Raw genomic sequence first — 9,812 nt, 5'->3', positions numbered from 1 at the left:
TGTTTTTGCAAAGCGCAGAGGTTTCCAAGTTTGGTTGCCCTACTCATAACAAAGAAATATACACTTAACATAGTGAAGTTCTACGTCCTCATGCGATTGCGTTTTTATGCCAAGTCGATAAACCAAGAGCAGACCTCTAAAGCAGATCTGTAAAGCACCTAAAGCTGAGGAGGTGCAAGTAATCGTGTTTGAGGATTTTAATCATTCTGCCTTTCTCTTGTGTGTTTTCAAATTTAGCAGCCTAATTTATTCACGGCCTAGTACAGTTCATTAATATTCTCATATAGTTCTGTACAGTTTTATACGTTTGTACCATATTCTTGCACTAAGTCGCGATTTTTTTTTCACGTCGTCCATTATGTGGTTTCGTTCATTGCTATGTGCTCTCATTCATTCATTTCGTTTTGAGTAGGACTGCCAGTTCATATGTATTCGCCCACATTTAAATAAAGTCATCAGTAAGCGCTGACATAATTTCTGTCTTCAAGCAATCTTCGCATACGTCTATTTACATGTGGCGCAAAAAGTACGCTAGCCTAGCCTATGGCGTCTATCATGGCGTCTTGCCCTATCAAGTATCAATGGACAAGAAGTGGAAGCTGTGACAGATTTTCTGTTCTTGGGCTCCAATATTACCTCGGAAGGAGACTGCAGCCATGAAATTAGGAGACGCCTGCTTCTGAGAAAGAGAGCAATGGTTAGCCTTGACCGCCTAGTAAAGAGCAGAAACAGTCTGCCAACCAAGATCCGTATAACTCGTGTTATGGTCTTTCCAGTTGTGATGTATGGATATGAGAGTTGGAATGTGAAAAAGGCTGACCGCCGAAGAATTGACGCGTTTGAATTGTGGTGCTGGCGAAGACTCTTGAGAGTTCCTTGGACTGCCAGAAGATCAAATCAGTCGTCGACCATAAACCCTGACTGCTCATTGGAGGGTCAAATTCTAAAGTTAAAGCTCAGCCACTTTGGTCATCTGGTGAGAAGAGAGGAGTCGCTGGAGAAAGATTTGATGTTGGGAAAGGTTGAGGGTCGCCGGAGAAGGGGTAGGCAGCGAACGCGATGGTTAGATGGCATCCTCGAGGCACTGCAGATGAAGTTATGTGATGTTAGGAAGATAGTGAGAGACCGGAAAGCGTGGCGTGACATGGTCCATTGGGTCACGAAGAGTATGACACGACTGACCGACTGAATTGAACTGAACTGAACTAGCCTATAAAACACCATTCACTGCGTTTTCAGTACGTGCGATCGTCGATGGATGACTTCAGTCTAGCCCGCATAAACCGGTGCATCCAATATTAAAAATTTACATGATCATAGAAATACGTTAGACATTCGTCATTGAACCTCCCGCTAATGTTCGAGAAATAAAGCACCCAATACGTTCAGGAAATATATCTTGCCGTTGCTTGTCAGTTCGTCGGCAATCTGTATCTTACATTGCCTGTATTTGTATTGACGTTCCCTGACGACGGCCGCTTATTTTATAGGGAACTAGTTGTTTTGTTCACGAACATAACCGTTTTAATACATTTAGACAAGCGTGTGGGAGCTAAAGCGACACAATTTATTGCTACGCGCCTTCGGAGTCCGATTGAACTAGCGGTGACGAAGGCGGTTCACCCAGCTGTCTGCTCCGCGCTCACTGCGCTCCTCCTGCACACAGCGCCCTCTCTCCTGTCATCGCTGAAACGACCAGCTCGCCGGCGGCAGACGGCACACTTCTCAATTCTAGAACACTATATCTCAGAGGTTTGTTTTGCTCCTCCCGGTTTGCAAAGCATTTCTTTTGAAATTAACCTTAAACGAGTGTGGAAACAGTTGCGCTGCAAGTTCACATTTTTTCCCAGCAATAGTGCTGAAGATGTTGGTTTTCTGATGACCACTTCAGGCACCGTCTGCTTCCACATTAAGCCGGATTTTAAACTATTGGCTTTCGTGAATTGTCTTGTGCTTACGGAAATGCACTACAGATATTTATGTTCTGAATGTATGCGGTTTTCACGGACGCGGTCCGCTGTTACCATAGGGTGTCTACGGCTGTTGCCGCATGTGTTGCCCGCAAGTACTTGGCTCTGGCTAGTAGCATAATGTTGATCCGAGTTTTAAAGCGTCTGCCTGTCTGGTTTGACTGCACTGGCGCTAGATCCATATAGTTCTTTAGTGGTGCTACGAAATGTGCGTCATTAATTGAAGTTTCTACTGTTATACTTGTACTACTGCTTCGATATTTGAGCGCTCATGCTTCAAACTGTTCGATTGAGACTTGTTGTGTTGGGCAAGTTGGTTCGACTTCAAGGCCAAAATGGACAACACACACGACTCAATTTCGTCGTTGCCTTGGCGCTGGTTGCCTAAATCATCATTTTTTATCCTTTACTCTGTAAGCGGTCACACATCGATGATAAGTATTTTTGTGGGGGTTTGGTATGTCGTTGCTATATTTATTTGTAGCTGTGGGGCCGACCAGTTGTAACTTACTGCCTCCCCCATTAGATATCCACTGCAAGGCAGTACAAACTACAATCGAAACATGCAAATTCTAGCTTTGTAAAACATATGTACACTTGGTTAGCAAGCCTGGCTTTTTGCTTGATGGTGATAGAGTATTTTTGTAAATAGATGAAGAGCTGCAAAGTGGTTCGCTCTCCCTAAGCCAGGGAAGCCACATTTTGGTCAAAGTGTTTTTTTTTTCTTTAGATATAGCAATACAGCATACCCTACATACATACACCAGAGCAGATGTTTGCTTTTTTTTTTACCAAATTATAACAGCTCGTGCGTGCTGTTCAGATGTCATTGCCGTGCAGTAAACAAATTGAAGGAAATTGCCTGTCTTTGTTGAAATTGTGTGTTCTTGTGTTTTTCACCGGTACATTAGAAAATCAATAGTGCTTCAATCAGTTTGACTTCTGCTGTGTAATTTAAGACGTCATAAAGTCCTTGTTAAATTTAATACTGGAGTGCTCTGCCAGTAGTCATCTTAAATATTGTGGTTATCCAATCCTTTCATGCCACAACAAAAAGGAAACATACTAAATGTATATGCAGCATGAATGAAGACGAGAGTTCGGTTGCTAAGAAAGGGGACAGCTGGACAACTGCCATAATGTGGGTACAGAACTCTTCAGACTTGAGTTGCAGGTAGGATATGGCCTACAAAGCACAGTTCAAGGAAGGATGCTGACAATTGTTTGTTGCTGCTAGGTTAAATGTACCTTTTTGGCCCAGAAACCATAGTCCCCAGAGTTCATAACATTTTCACAACCATTTCAAGCTTATTGGTTCCATCAAAACCTATGGTACCTACCAGGCTGTTTGATAACACACATCCACAAGCTTTTGTCTGTAGAGGGTGCTAGGAAGCTGCTAACAGATATGGCCTACAAAGCACAGTTAAAGGAAGGATACTGACAAATGTTCATTGCTGCTAGGTTAAATGTACCTTTTTGGTCCAGAAACTGTAGTCACCCGAGTTCAAAGTGCATGAATGCATATTCATGTGACAGCCCCACGACGCCTTCCTTGTTCACTTCTGTAAGGGATGCCATAGAGAGTAGCGGCACAGTTGATTTCAGAACTCCTCAGGTGTGTCAATTAGTAATTTTATGAAGCTGGTATAATTTCATCTCAGTGTGACGTTTGTATCTTTTGATAACAGCTTTTACCGACAAAGACGAAGGATTTGCATGAGATCCTGCGTAGCCCCTGTGCTAACATTTTTTTAGCCTTTAGCACCCTAGAACTCAGTTTGACTGAGAAGGAGGTACTAAACGTTTTCAGGTATGTTGATGATTTTCTAATAGTTATTAAAGAACAGAAAGATTTGACCTACACAGATGCTGTAAGCCCAGTTTTAGCCAACTTTCAAGAAGAGGGGCAGGGATTGTGTTTTACCCGTGAACTCCCTTTGCGAGGATATTTTCAGTTTAAGTATAGATTTAAGTATTACCTTGGGCGAGCATCATGTGTGTTGGCAATACTCGCCTCGAGCACGGAAGCAGCTGCTGCCTTATTCCTCGGCTCATTCAAAGACTGAAACGCGCTATTGCTAACCTCTGCCTTGGGTCTGCTCTTGTGAAGTCGTGTGAACATACTATGCAGGCGAGCTTTGAAAAGCAAGTGGATTGATTTGCTATGGCGGGGTTCCCAAGCTCGGTAATCACTGGTGATGCTGAAGCCTTCCTAAGGAAAACCAAAACGTGCAATGTTCAAAAAGTCGTGCGAGACAAGAAAGTCAAGCGTGAAATCAGAAGTGGTACCCTATGTTCACAGGGTTCCGCACAATGTGAAAAAGGTTCCACGAAAGCTTGCACAATTATGCGCGCGCATTGCGAGCAATGAAAAGGAGGGCGCTTGCAGCAAAAAACATGGCAAGCAGTACGTGAAGTGCTGCATAGGAGTAGTATATGAGATACCACTGGCCTGCGGAAAAGCCTATGTGGGCCAATCGAGGCGCCGTGTGAATGACCGTGCAGCTGAGCATGCACTATCACAAAAAGAACCAGGAGGTGCACATCTTTCACAGCATTGTGCAAATTGCTTCATGTGCAACCGAGCGGCAAAACATGCACCGGGGGAAAAAATATGCGTGCACTGAAAGATATGTGAACCACAGCTTCATGAGATAAAGATTCTGGGCAGAAGTAGAGATTTGAAGGCACGCGAGGTCTTGGAGGCGTTTCACATAAGAAAGAGAGGGAAAGCGTGTGAGTGGTTCACCTTTTCAAGACCGAGATGACATATCTTGAACGGTTTGTTTAATGTGTCGTGTTGTTGTTCATGCGCATGCCTTAAAATTTCTATATATTTGCTGCCTTGGCAGTGAATAAAGGCCAGATGAATTTAGCGCTCGTCCTGCGTCATTCTCTCTTGTGTCACTTCTTAGCACTATTATTTTCAGTCTCGAACAGTATGCACTATTTAGCCCAAACTGACATTCTTCTAAACCATTTAATCATGTTGGCTATAGGGGCCATATGTGACAGAAAATATATTTAGAAAGCTGTGTATTCATAAGTCACTGAGAACAAAATATATCAAAAAGGCTGCGTTAATCATATCTGGTTCACTTTTCATACCCTTCTACTTTAAGATGACAGACATGGAGTACGACTGAAATCGACAATATGCAGGGATTGTCTGCCAACTTGAGCATCACAAGAATTTTGTACCTTTTTTCCAGCTTTACAGGACACAATAACAGATTTTTTTGCAGATAGTGACAGTGTAGGGCAGTATTGTTTATGCATCCAGAAATTACGACACCAGAGCTTAATGGTTTTTGCTTGGTGCATGTGAAGAAATGAAGCAGGAATAAGTTCTTAACAGAGGTCCATATTTTAAAGCAATGAAATTGCTCATGGATGTTTTTCTCAATGTGAAAAATACAAGTTTATGTTAATGAAGCAATGAAACTGAATTGAAAATGAAAAATAAGTTATGTATAAACAAAGACGGAGGGTAAAAAAAGTAGGAAAGGAGAAGCTCGGAAGCACTTCACATTTTCCACTGTGGCCATGGAAAAAGTCTGGCTCTTCTGGACGATGACACCGGCTAGGCAGTTTCCATCAACCTTAGCCTCAGACCATTTGTGCCAAGTGAACACCTTACTGCAACATTTCTAACTATACCACTATTGATGATACGTCTATGGAAAAGTTTCGCTTCTCGTCTTGCAACTCATTACATGATGGAGCTGAAATATGTTCCGCTTATAATAAAGTTGGCTATGAGCTTCTCACACTTTTTGACAGTTTTCACTGGTGCAGTATGCTACTGTGAATGGTACAGGCGCCCAAATCTTTAACTGGCGTGTGCGAGCGGCGACTTTTCTGTGCGTCAGCGCCATATGACGGAGCGAAGTTGGAAACAGGATGAGGCTAAGCGCATGCTCGCAAAGCACGCTCAGCTGGACGGAACAAACGACGCATCCAGCTGAGCGTGCTTTGTGAGCATGCGCTTAGCCTCATCCTGTTTCCAACTTCGCTCTGTCATAGGGCGCTGACGCACAGAAAAGTCGCCGCTCGCGCACGCCAGTTAAAGATTTGGGCGCCTGTACATCTGGGCACTCTATTGATGTGCACTCCACTGGTGTCTTATTCATCACATGCAGTGTTTATTCCCTTCAAATTTAATTTATCCTAAGAGTGGCACAAGGTTGCTGCTGCAAGGTGCATGATGCAAACCAGCAACTTTCACTTGATGTACTAGTGGTGAAAGTGTGTTGCTATTGCTAGGGGGAAGGACTATACAACCAAGGCACAGCAGAAGCCAAATATTATAGCGATTGTGGATAATCCTGCCAGAATTCTAGTTCATCGGGACAGTTTGTCCATATCGTAACAGTAGCAACTAGTGGCTGCATGGGCAGCAAGAGTGCAGATATGCTGCAAAGGTTAAAACATGCCAATGATAGTACCTTTTTTGCTTCATGCACATTGGCTACAAATGAATTACTTCTTCTCTATTCCTCTATGTGAAAACAGTCACTGACTTTGTTTCATGCATTCTGTCTCGCTTAACTGATCAGTATAGACATATACCTTCACCGGACATGGCACTTTGGGCTGGTGGCAGAGAGAAATGGATTAATATATTGTAGCAACAAATTGTCATCACTTACTTTGCAAAAAAAAAGAAACTTGCTTGTAGAAGTTGAACCCCTTATACCACACCAAAAGAGCAACAAAAAGCTGTTTAGTAACCATGCAAATTAACGAAACAAAACTCGCGAGTGCAGTCAGAGGCAGCAGATGGCGACGGGGCATAACGCAAACAAGATTGTTCTGAAATGTGCCACATGGCTGTCATTTATCGAAAAAGTAGCATACAAAAACAATGTTTCATACTGTAAAGGTCACTTCCTCTGATGATAATGCGGGCGATCTCCAAATTTTGGAATTGGTTTCCAAGATCAAATAAAAAAGGGCGTGCATGTCATTCATGAAAGCGGACGAGTAACGAACTTCGTGCTTTACACATAACCAAACTTCAATCACAGCTGTTTCATTTAGAGCTTGCAGAAGCCGCACATTACTGTCAGTAGAACAAAACACGTCATCCCGAAAGCAGCCAAATGCATTTGGTCTCCGCACTTTCATTTCATTGTAGCCTTGCGAAATGCACAAATCACTCTCACTGCATGCACGGCGGAACGTGTCTGCACGCAGTAGAGGCGGTCAGAAAGCACAGCTGCGGACGGTTTGCTTTTTTTTTAAATGCAGGTCTTTTCTTCACCGGAGGGCGTAAGTAATACAGTCGTACCTTAGTGGGGATCTTGCCGAAATACAAGGCTTAGGTTACCTCATAAAATAGATCGCATTTCGGGGCCGATTTGCATGTAAGCGGTATGTAACAAACCTGCGTCTGAGCCACGAAGGGCTTCGTGGAGCGGCCTTGCGCCAGCGATTGAATCAATGCACAAATCGCATTTAGTTCATCCGGGGCGGTGCAAGACAAGATGACTAGCCTCATGCGGTCTTTGGAGAAAACTCGCGGCACAAGTATAGCACAAGAGCGCGCACACACATCCACGCAACAACGCGCATCGCGCACTGCCGCTGCTGCCACCACAACACGGGCGCCGAGAACAAGACCGGCCGAGAAGGTGTTGGCCGAGGCCACCGTGACCGATGCCCACGGGTCGCTAGCGTGGAATGGGGGTGTCGGCCGCAGCTCGTAACAGCCAGCCGACGGCCTCTTCTCCCTCTCCATCTTCGTTTTCCCCCTCGCGCCGCATCCGTTTGTTGGGATCGGATATACGCCTCCCTTCCCTTACGGCGCGGTTCGGGTGTCCACAGAGCAAGTGTGACAGTTACTGCGCCTTTCCCTTCCTGTGAACCAATTTATTATTATTATTATACGCGGCCCGGCGGGGGGAGGAGACGCGCCGCGGGCAGGATAAAAGAATGTGGATGAGGGTGGCCTTGGGGTGGGAGCGCAAAGTGCATATGAGGGGTACCGGCTGAAATTTTTTAGAAAGTAAAGCTGGTGTCGGCAGCGTTCGTCTGCAGATTGACTGCTCTAGTTGTGAGGGATGGGTGGGGTAACGGATAGATGAGGCGCTCAGCGCGGGAGTTCGCAGTGAACTCAGCAAACGAGTGCATACGCTCCTTCGAGAAATCCCCCGCGAGGTCCGCCTGCGACCGGTTTCTAGACCCTCGGGCTAAGGAGTCGGCGGCCTCGTTGCCGCGGGATTTCGCGCAGGCTCAACCCTTCGGTGTGTGTGTGTGTGTGTGTGTGTGTGTGTGCGTGCGTGCGTGCGTGTGTGTGCGTGCGTGCGTGCGTGTGTGTGTGTGTGTGTGTGCAGGGGGGGGGGGGGGGGGGGGGCATGTGCAGCAGGCAGTGCGCCGGAAGATGAACCCGGCTTTTAGCTGGCATAATTTAGAATGGCAGTTTTTGAATCACTATGTACATAACTGGCATATGTGTATGCCAGAGCAGTAGTTATAGCGGTCTCCTCGGCTTCCTCAGGGGTGGTGCCTGAAGGAAGCTCGAAAGTTATGGGGGAAATGTGGGGGTTGTGTACAACCGCGGTGGCTTCGTTCTCATCGCAGGCGGCATCCACCCAAACTGCATCGGACTCATTCCCGTACCATTTGTGGAGCGCTGCCGCGCGTGCCTTCCCGAGACCTTGGTCATGGTGGGGGTGCATGTTCCGTGGTAATGGTAATAGACTGAGGTGTAAATGTGGGTAGGGAGTGTTCTAAGGGATGCATTGTTTGCGGGGATAGTGATGCCTAGCTTACTGAGTATGTGTCGTCCGGTAGTTAATTGTAGCGGCCAATCTGAGGTATTGTACGTGCTTGTAAGTGGGCCTCTCGTAGTTGTGTTATGGGCTCCGAGTTCGAGTAGTCTCTCGTTGCTAGTGCTTTTCGGTAATTTAAGTCCTGCCTTTGTTGCTTGCCGAATTAAGGAGTCCATTTGCTGGACCTCACTGCATGATAGCTTGAGGTATGGTGTAGTATAAAGAATTCGGCTGAGGGTGTAGGCGGCACTATGCGAAGCGTGTCCGCCTCTTGGAGCCCATGTGCGCATCCTGTCACCCTTTTTATCAGTTGCGTGGTATTTGCAATGGCCTTTTTGAGCCGCTTAATTGTGTCTACATTTTTCTCATTCTTTTGCAGGTATAGTCCTAGAATGCGGATGGTATGGACCTGTGGTACCTGTCTTCCCTGAATGCACTGTCGTCACACAGCACTTATCCATTTCGCCTCCTCCAAAGCACAAGCATCTACTGAACCAGCAGCCTTATGGTCAACCTCACATTATTGAGAACTCCACTGCCACAGGTTTTCTAAATGCTTCAAGCTTTAGCACTTCTGGTGGTTTGGAAAGGTTCTTGGGCCAACTGCCCTTCACGGAAAGTCTATCTATGAGAAAGCGGAAAACTGTAGGGGACTTGTTCATTTTTTAAATTTCTGCTCAAGGTGGTGTGAAAGACCAGTTTCCCACTCATTCTGCCCCAGAGAAGACACGCACCAAGACAGGAAAAAACTTGAGTCATTGTAACGGTGGTGGATACCTCGCGACACAGAAGATTGCAAGTGAGGTTCAATTCCAGGTCTTAGTGGCTTTGTGGTTAAAGCGCTCAGCTACTAAGCTAGAAGAGTTGGATCTTGGCTACGGCAGCCATTTTTCAATGAAAGTGAAATGCTAAAGGCATTGATGTGCTGCGCGATGTCTGGGCATGTTAGAAGACCCCTAAGTGGTCAAAAAACTCTCCACTACAGCACCTCTCATATCTGACTTCAAAATGTTAAGCAACATAATTTACAATTTGTTTACAATCCCATAGCTTTAGGCTCAGT

This window comes from Amblyomma maculatum, chromosome 4, assembly GCF_055883805.1.
Source record: "Amblyomma maculatum isolate TAMU_Amacu chromosome 4, ASM5588380v1, whole genome shotgun sequence".
Lineage (NCBI taxonomy): Eukaryota > Metazoa > Arthropoda > Arachnida > Ixodida > Ixodidae > Amblyomma > Amblyomma maculatum.
The sequence above is the reverse complement of the archived record's forward strand: the minus strand, read 5'-3'. Positions refer to the sequence as shown.